Below are 8,039 nucleotides of genomic sequence, written 5' to 3'. Positions count from 1 at the left end.
CGGCGGAAGTATATCCCCCGGTGACTGACAATGAGCTATGCTCTTTGTTCATCGAGACTTTGAAGGCTCCCTACTTCAACTTGATGATTGGAAACACTTCCAACAGCTTCTCTGATATCATCCAGGCGGGTGAGAGAATTGAGGCCAACTTAAGAATGGGACGACTGCAGGAGTCAGCAGAGAACCCTATAAAGAAGACTGCCAGCTTTGGCAAGAAAAAGGAGGGTGAGGTACATTCTCACACCACAAACAATTATTCCCCATTCCCCAAAACAACTACCGGCCGTATCCTTCCTCTCTGGCCAAACCATCGCAAATATCCCACCTCCTTCCCAAATTATCCACACCGCGCCCACAATATCCCCACCTACAAATTACCAACCAAGACCGCTTCCTCCTCCTGCTCAACCAAGACCACCACAAAATAATCCAAGGCCCCCAAGAAACCCTGATCCACCTCTTCGCCTCCCACTCGCTGAAATATACCGATACCTTGTCGGTATAAACCAAATTGTACCATCCCTTAGACCTAATCCACCACCATACCCTAGATGGTATGATGCCACCGCTGTGAGTACCATGGAGGGGCACAAGGGCATTCAATCGATAATCATGGGCACTCAAAGGGAGAGTGCACGCTTTAATCCGAAATGGGTGGTTGAAGATCGAGGGAAATGGTTCCCTCCCCAACGTTATTTCAAACCCACCGCCTAACCATAATACGGCAAGTGGTGTAAATATGATAGAGTCTAAGGGAGAAGGATCAACACCGTAAGTGGATAAGCCGTTCCTTACTTTAAGGAGATTTTTGTAGCAATGAGGGAAGGCTACCTTTGCCCTCGTGCAGGATTCAAGAGAGTACGGTGTCCTTACCATGGAGGGGCAACACCATGAGTCGAGATTGTGAGGGGTTTAGGCAAGAAGTCCTAACTTATTGTCTCTCAAGGTTCGAGATGCCGACAAGGTCAAGATGGAAAAGGGAGTGAACACCACCGATACAGCCGTAATGCTTCTACCTCCAAACCCGTAATCACCTTCTCACCCTGTAGCTTCACCGCCAAGAACGGTTATCCGAACTCCACCTCGCCTCCCATCACCAATACTCACGCTGCTCCATGGAATTATAATTTCCAAGTTTTCACTCGTGGAGCGTCAAGACTGGCCTCCTAGTCTTGTCTCACCTCCCAGCACCACCAAAACCATGTTTCGCTTCCTCATGAGCACTTCAGATGACTTATGCCGGACTCGCCAGCAATATTACTCCTGCACTAGCCTCACCCATTATTACAACAAAGCCCTCTCCACTGAGCAAGAAGTCGAGTTTATAACTCAAGTGGGAGGTGTTACTGAACGAAGAAAGAGAGAGGAGGAAAGGGAAAGTAAAATGGGAGAGTCATCAAGAAACAGAAGAGGAGGTTGAGAAAGCAGGAAGTAGAGCCTGTTGAGCACAAGGAAGATGAAGAACCATTGCCCAAATAATGAAACAGAGCGAGTATGATGTGGTGGAGCAGCTGAGAAAACACCCGCCCGATTTCATCATATCACCGATCCTGAGCTCTAAGTCCACCGACAAGCCTTACAAAGAATCCTCGGATCAAGCCTTTGTTAACCCCGACATTACCTGTGGCGCTTTGAGAAGATAGTAGAACAAATCCAGGCATCCAGCTTTATAGCCTTTTCTGAAGAGGAGGTAGACCTCGCAGGCTTAGGGCACAATAAAGCTCTACATGTAACTGTGAAGTGTAAGGGTTGTATAGTGGCCAAGGTCCTCATCGATAACGGATCACCCTCAATGTATCCTAGCGCTACCTTAGCCAGTCGCCGGCCGACCAATCATATATACGCCGAGTGCTATGGTGGTAAGAGCCTTTGACGGTACTCAGGAGAGAGGTGCTGGAGACATTAACTTGCCAATCCAAGTCGGTGCATGTACTTTCAACGCCACGCCTGTGATGAACATTGAGCCGCCACACTATGCCGTTGGGAAGGCCATGGATCCATTCTGCGAACGTCGCTCCTTCGACTTTGCACCGTAAGATCAAATACATTAAGGACGGCAAAATCATCACCGTAAGGGGCAAAGAAGCCATACCGTCACTAAGCCGCAATCACTTCCTTATGTGGAAGCGCCGAGGAATCGTTGGAGAGTTCTTTCCGTGCCCTTGAACCGCAAGATACCGGAAGGAGGGGGCTATGGCTATGGTGGCCAAAGTGATGTCGAGGAACGGTATCAAGAGGGGAAAGGCTTGGGCACCGCCTGCAAGGAATCGTGGAACCCATACCGCTATTCGTAAGGTGGGCCGTAGTGGTTTGGGATATGAGGAGGATGCCTCGTGGATGGGCGATTCTCGATGAGGAAAATGCTTCGGATCGGAGGTTTGACCGTAAGATGGGAAGGATGAAAGTAGTCCCGAGAATCGCGAGATCTTCACCAAACCGGCCATTCAACATCCGCAAATACGTAAGAATCACCCGATGATCCATCCATCGATGTCATCCAACCGACTCCTTGTATGAGGCCCTAGTATCGCCAATGGCCGAGGGGCAGGAGTTGGACAACCGACAACAGAGGATATCCTCGCACTCAATCTCGAGTAAAGTACCTTTGGTTATCAACACTTGATCATTTTGTCCATGGTGACAAGTGTAATATCAGTAAATGGACCTTTTCTTATGGCATTAATATTAATGAATTGATAGCGCATTTTAAATCCAATACTCTCTTTCTTTCCTTTTAATTCCATCCTTATAACACGCTCTATTCTTTATTTATTCAGACCATTCATCAATTAACACCTAATAATCCAATAGACTCGTAAATCCTCCGTTAATTTTGAAATCCCCATAATCGCCATTACTTCAAGTGATTCAAGAAGACCTTACACAAGAAGACGGTGAAAAGGATGAGCCCTCCCTCGTGCCTTGTGGAGATGATACTCACACAATAAACTTGGGCACAGAAGAAGTAAAAAGGGAACTTAAGTTGGTAGAGAGTGAAGAATTGTGAGATATGATCACCGCTTAAAGAATTCCTCGATTTATTTTCCTGGAGCTAAGATGATATGGTGGGTTTGGACCCTCAGATAGTAACGCACAAAATTCCTTAATTCCGTGAACGATTCCTGAAGCGTAAACTAAGGAGAATGAATCCCACACACCGCTTCAAAGTTCGGATGAAGTCAAGAAACAAGATGACGCCGGTTCTTGGAAGTGGTCAAATATCCCCAATGGTGGCTAACGTCGTCCGTGAATGAAGAAGGACGGAGAGTCGTGGTGTGTGTTGACTACAGGACCTTAATAAAGCTAGCTTGAAAGACGATTTCCCTCTACCCCACATTTATGTGTTAGTGGAAAATGCTGCGTGATTTGTCAGGTGTTAGTGTATTGATGTGGCATCAGGGTACAATCAGATCCAAATTGACGAAGAAGACAAGGATTAAACTGCTTTCATCACTCAATGGGGAGTATTCGCTATCGTCATGCCCTTTGGGTTGAAAATGCCGGCCACTTACCAGCAAGCAATGGTCACATTATTCCACGATATGATGCATAAAGAAGTAGAGGTATACGTGGATGATATGATCATCAAATCCAGGAGAAGAGAGCCACGCTCAGTGATGAGAAGGGTATTCAAAGGCTCAGAAATACCACTTGAAGTCAACCCCGCTAAATGCATCTTCTGAGCTAGATCGGGAAGTTGTTGGGATTCATAGTGTTTAGAAAGGGATAGAAGTAGATCCGCATAAAGTCCGAGCTATTCAAGAAATGTCCCCAAAAATAGAAAGGGAGGTGCGCAGCTCGGGAAAGTCAACTACATTTCGAGGTTTATTTCTAATCTCACCGCCAAAGCCGAGCCTATTTTCAGACATTTACTAAGAACAACTCTACTCAATGGGATTCAGTTTGTCAAGAGGCTTTTGAGAAAATCAAGCAAGATCTATCAAATCCACTAGATTGGTTCCACTGTATGACAGCCTTTGATCCTATACATGGCACCAAACAGAACTCGATGGGATGTGTTTTGGGACAACATGATGATACCGCCAAAAGAGAGGGCCATTTATTACTTGAGCAAGAAGTTCAATGATTGTGAATCAAGGTACTTTTTATTAGAAAAGACTTGTCGCAAGTTAGCCTGACAAAGAAATCGCCTCAAGCACTATATGTTGAATCACAAGACATGGCTCATCTCCGTGATGGATCCTATCGATATGTATTCGAGAGCCCATTCGTGCTGTGAAGGATAGCCAAGTGGCAGTTATACTCTCCCAATATGATATAGTCTACATGACCCGAAAGCGGTGAAAGGTAGCGTGATTGTCGACTTCCTAGCGGAAAACCCTATCCAGATTATGAAGCTCGATTTTGAGTTCCCGATGAACATATTAATGAGGTAGATCATAAGAGGATGGGCCACGATGTATGGGAAATGTATTTTGATGGAGCAACAATTTATCCGAATGGAATCGAGTCGCATTTAGTATCTCCGACGGAAAGCACTTCCCGATAGCCGCTGTTGAGATTTGACTGCACTCAACAATGTCGCAGAATATGAAGCTTGTGTAATGGGGCTACAAGTCGCTATCGAGATGAAAATCGAAAGTTGGAGGTGTACGAGACTCGGCTCGATAATTTATCAAGTCAAGGGAGAATGGCAAACCAAAGACCCCAAGTCGATCCCATATCGTAAGTACCTACTGGAGCTAATCAAGGAATTTGAAGAAATCTCTTTCACCCATCTTAGCAGAAACAAGAATCAATTTGCTGATGCCTTAGCTACTCTAGCTGTTATGGCTCAGATCGAAGAAGGGCAGACGACTCAAGCATTGAGGATTAAAGCAAGGGATGAGCCAGCTTACTGCTTCATGGTTGAAGAGGAGCCCGATGGGAAGCCTTGGTATCATGATATCCCGGTTCATCGCAGAACTGCAGAATTCTCGGGGCAAGCAAAAATGAAAAGAAGATGATTCGGAGATTAGCATTGGGATACTTCCCCAGTGGAGAAACCCTATACAAGAGGAGCTCCAGCGGCGAATTATTAAGATGTGTAGATGCAAAAGAGGCAAAGAGAATCTTTTTTGAAACTCATGAGGGAAATTGTGCAACTCATGCCAGTGGACACGTGATGGCTAAGCAAATCATGCGATGGGGATATTTTTGGACCACAATGGAAAAGGACTGCATCGAGTATTTCCGAAAGTGCCATAAGTGTCGATGCGGATCCAATAAATGTGCCACCTCACAAGTTATTCAACCTCGTCTCACCATGGCCTTTCGCAATGTGGGGCATCGATGTGATTGATCCCATCAATCCCAAGGCATCCAATGGACATAGATTTATCCTAGTGGCCATCGACTATTTCTCCAAATGGGTCAAGCAACGCCGTATGCTCACATCACGCAAAACACGCTTTCTTAAATTCTTCAAAAGCAACATCATCCGCCGCATGGCCTCCCAATGAAATTGTCACCGATAATGCCAAGAACTTGAATGGTCCAAGGTGCAAACTGTGTGATCAATACGAATCCGACATCTCAACTCCTCCCCATACCGCCCCTGCATGAATGGAGCAAGAGAAGCCGCAAACAAAAACCTCAAGAGGATAATTCGGAAAATGACGGTCACATATAGGATTGGCATGATATGCTCCCACGCCTCTTCACGCATACCGACTTCCGTGAGGACCTCAACCGGCAACTCCATACTCATTGGTCTACGGATGGAAGCAGATACCTATTGAGGTCGAAATTCCTTCCTTAAGGATTCTGAAGGAATCAGGAATTGATGAATCAGAATGGATCCAGTCAAGGTTGGATCAGTTAAACTTGCTGGACGAGAAAAGATTAACAGCAGCATGTCATGGACAATTATACCAGAGGAGAATGGCTAGGGCATTTGATAAAGGTGTCCGCCTACGCGAATTCCAACCCAGGGACCTAGTACTGAAGAAAGTGCTGCCGAACCAAAACGATCCCCGGGGCAAATGGTCACCAACCTATGAGGGACCCTATGTGGTTAAAAAGGCATTTTCTGGAGGAGCCTTGATCTTGACCCACATGGACGGTGACGAATTCCCGAGACCTGTGAATGCCGACACTGTCAAGAGGTACTATGCCTAAAATGAGTGAAGGATGAAAACCCGAAAGGGCGTCCAAAAAAAAAAAAAAAAAAAAAAAAAAAAACTACTTGGGGTGAAAACCCGAAAGGGCACCCCAAGAACCAAAATGGAGAAATAAGGAAGGGGATATGAAATCAAGGATGGAGAGGAAACTGTCGCGGCATGAGGCTTCAGAGAACTTGAAAATAATGGCAGTTAAAAGACTTCAAAACCAACTATAAGGAATATGTGAGATCTATCCTTGTACCCTTCCTTTTCCTTTGAAAGTATATCCCTATTTTTCCTAAAGCCATAATAAAATTATACTTTATTCTTTCTGCTTTTGTTTTCCTGTTTACTCACTTTTCAAATACTATCCTTTCTCTTTGTTTAATGCGTTATTGATTAGTTAAAATTTTTGCCATGAGATTTGAATTCGAAAATTGATAACCTCACGTACTTTATTATGAGATTTGCAGGGAATGACCTTTAAAAAAAAAAAAAAAAAAAAAGGAAAAAACTAGGGGTGAGAACCCGAAAGGGCGCTTCTGGTCGAATGGACGAAAAGAAAGTGAAAACCCACAAGGGCGCTTTCAGTAAAATAGAAAGAAAATCGGGATGTAAAAGGGCCATCCAAGGAATGGGATCATGGGTCGAGTTTTGCAACTCCTACTTCATTAATCATCGGCCTTTGGTATCTTGTTAAGTACACTTCGTCAGGGAAAGAACTTCATGTGTCAAGGTTAGACTTGCTTTGTAAGTTGATTTTAATTTCCTGTAATTTACATTCCACCATCAACCTCTGGTTCCTTGATCTAAGTTGATTTTAATTTCCTGCAATTTACATTTCTGTTATCAACCTCTGGTTCCTTGATCTAAGTTGATTTTAATTTCCTGCAATTTACATTCCACCATCAACCTCTGGTTCCTTGATCTAAGTTGATTTTAATTTCATGCAATTTAAATTTCCACCATCAACCTCTGGTTCCTTGATCTAAGTTGATTTTAATTTCCTGCAATTTACATTTCTGTTATCAACCTCTGGTTCCTTGATCTAAGTTGATTTTAATTTCATGCAATTTAAATTTCCACCATCAACCTCTGGTTCCTTGATCTAAGTTGATTTTAATTTCCTGCAATTTACATTTCTGTTATCAACCTCTGGTTCCTTGATCTAAGTTGATTTTAATTTCATGCAATTTAAATTTCCACCATCAACCTCTGGTTCCTTGATCTAAGTTGATTTTAATTTCCTGCAATTTACATTCCACCATCAACCTCTGGTTCCTTGATCTAAGTTGATTTTAATTTCCTGCAATTTACATTTCTGTTATCAACCTCTGGTTCCTTGATCTAAGTTGATTTTAATTCCCTGCAATTTAATTTTCCTGCTATCAACCTCTGGTTTCTTGAACCAAGTTGATTTTAATTTTCTAAGTATTCTAACTTCCGTTGCCAATTTCTAGGTCGTTAACTTAGGTACACCTAATTGTCCAAAATATGAGTCTGAATCTTTACATAATTCCTACACGGAAATTTTTTTCCTTTAATAGAAATTATGTAAAGAGGGGCAGCTGTCGACACCATATTTTGGCCGATCCCCAAAATCAATAAAACTTTGAAACCGATCCCCGGTACTAAGTCTCCTTCGGACAGCTAATCACATTTCCGATCCTTCTTTGATAGGGTCACAATTCAGATCTCTCCCCGCAAAGAATTAAATCAAATTGTTAAGTTCTCGCATCAGTCAAAGCTTTACCAGTCTGTCGCTCACCGATCTCTCAAACCCATTGTCGAAACTCAGGACCCGTCAAGTACATTCCTGATAAATGAACTGGCACTAGATCTTTTCCTACCAGTTTTATTGCCGATCTCCCTTTCGAAAGTTTAAGAGTTAAGGTTTTGGTTCGGTTTAATAAGGATTCCAATCTTAAGTGTTCA

Source organism: Hevea brasiliensis, chromosome 12, assembly GCF_030052815.1.
Source record: "Hevea brasiliensis isolate MT/VB/25A 57/8 chromosome 12, ASM3005281v1, whole genome shotgun sequence".
NCBI lineage: Eukaryota > Viridiplantae > Streptophyta > Magnoliopsida > Malpighiales > Euphorbiaceae > Hevea > Hevea brasiliensis.
The sequence above is the reverse complement of the archived record's forward strand: the minus strand, read 5'-3'. Positions refer to the sequence as shown.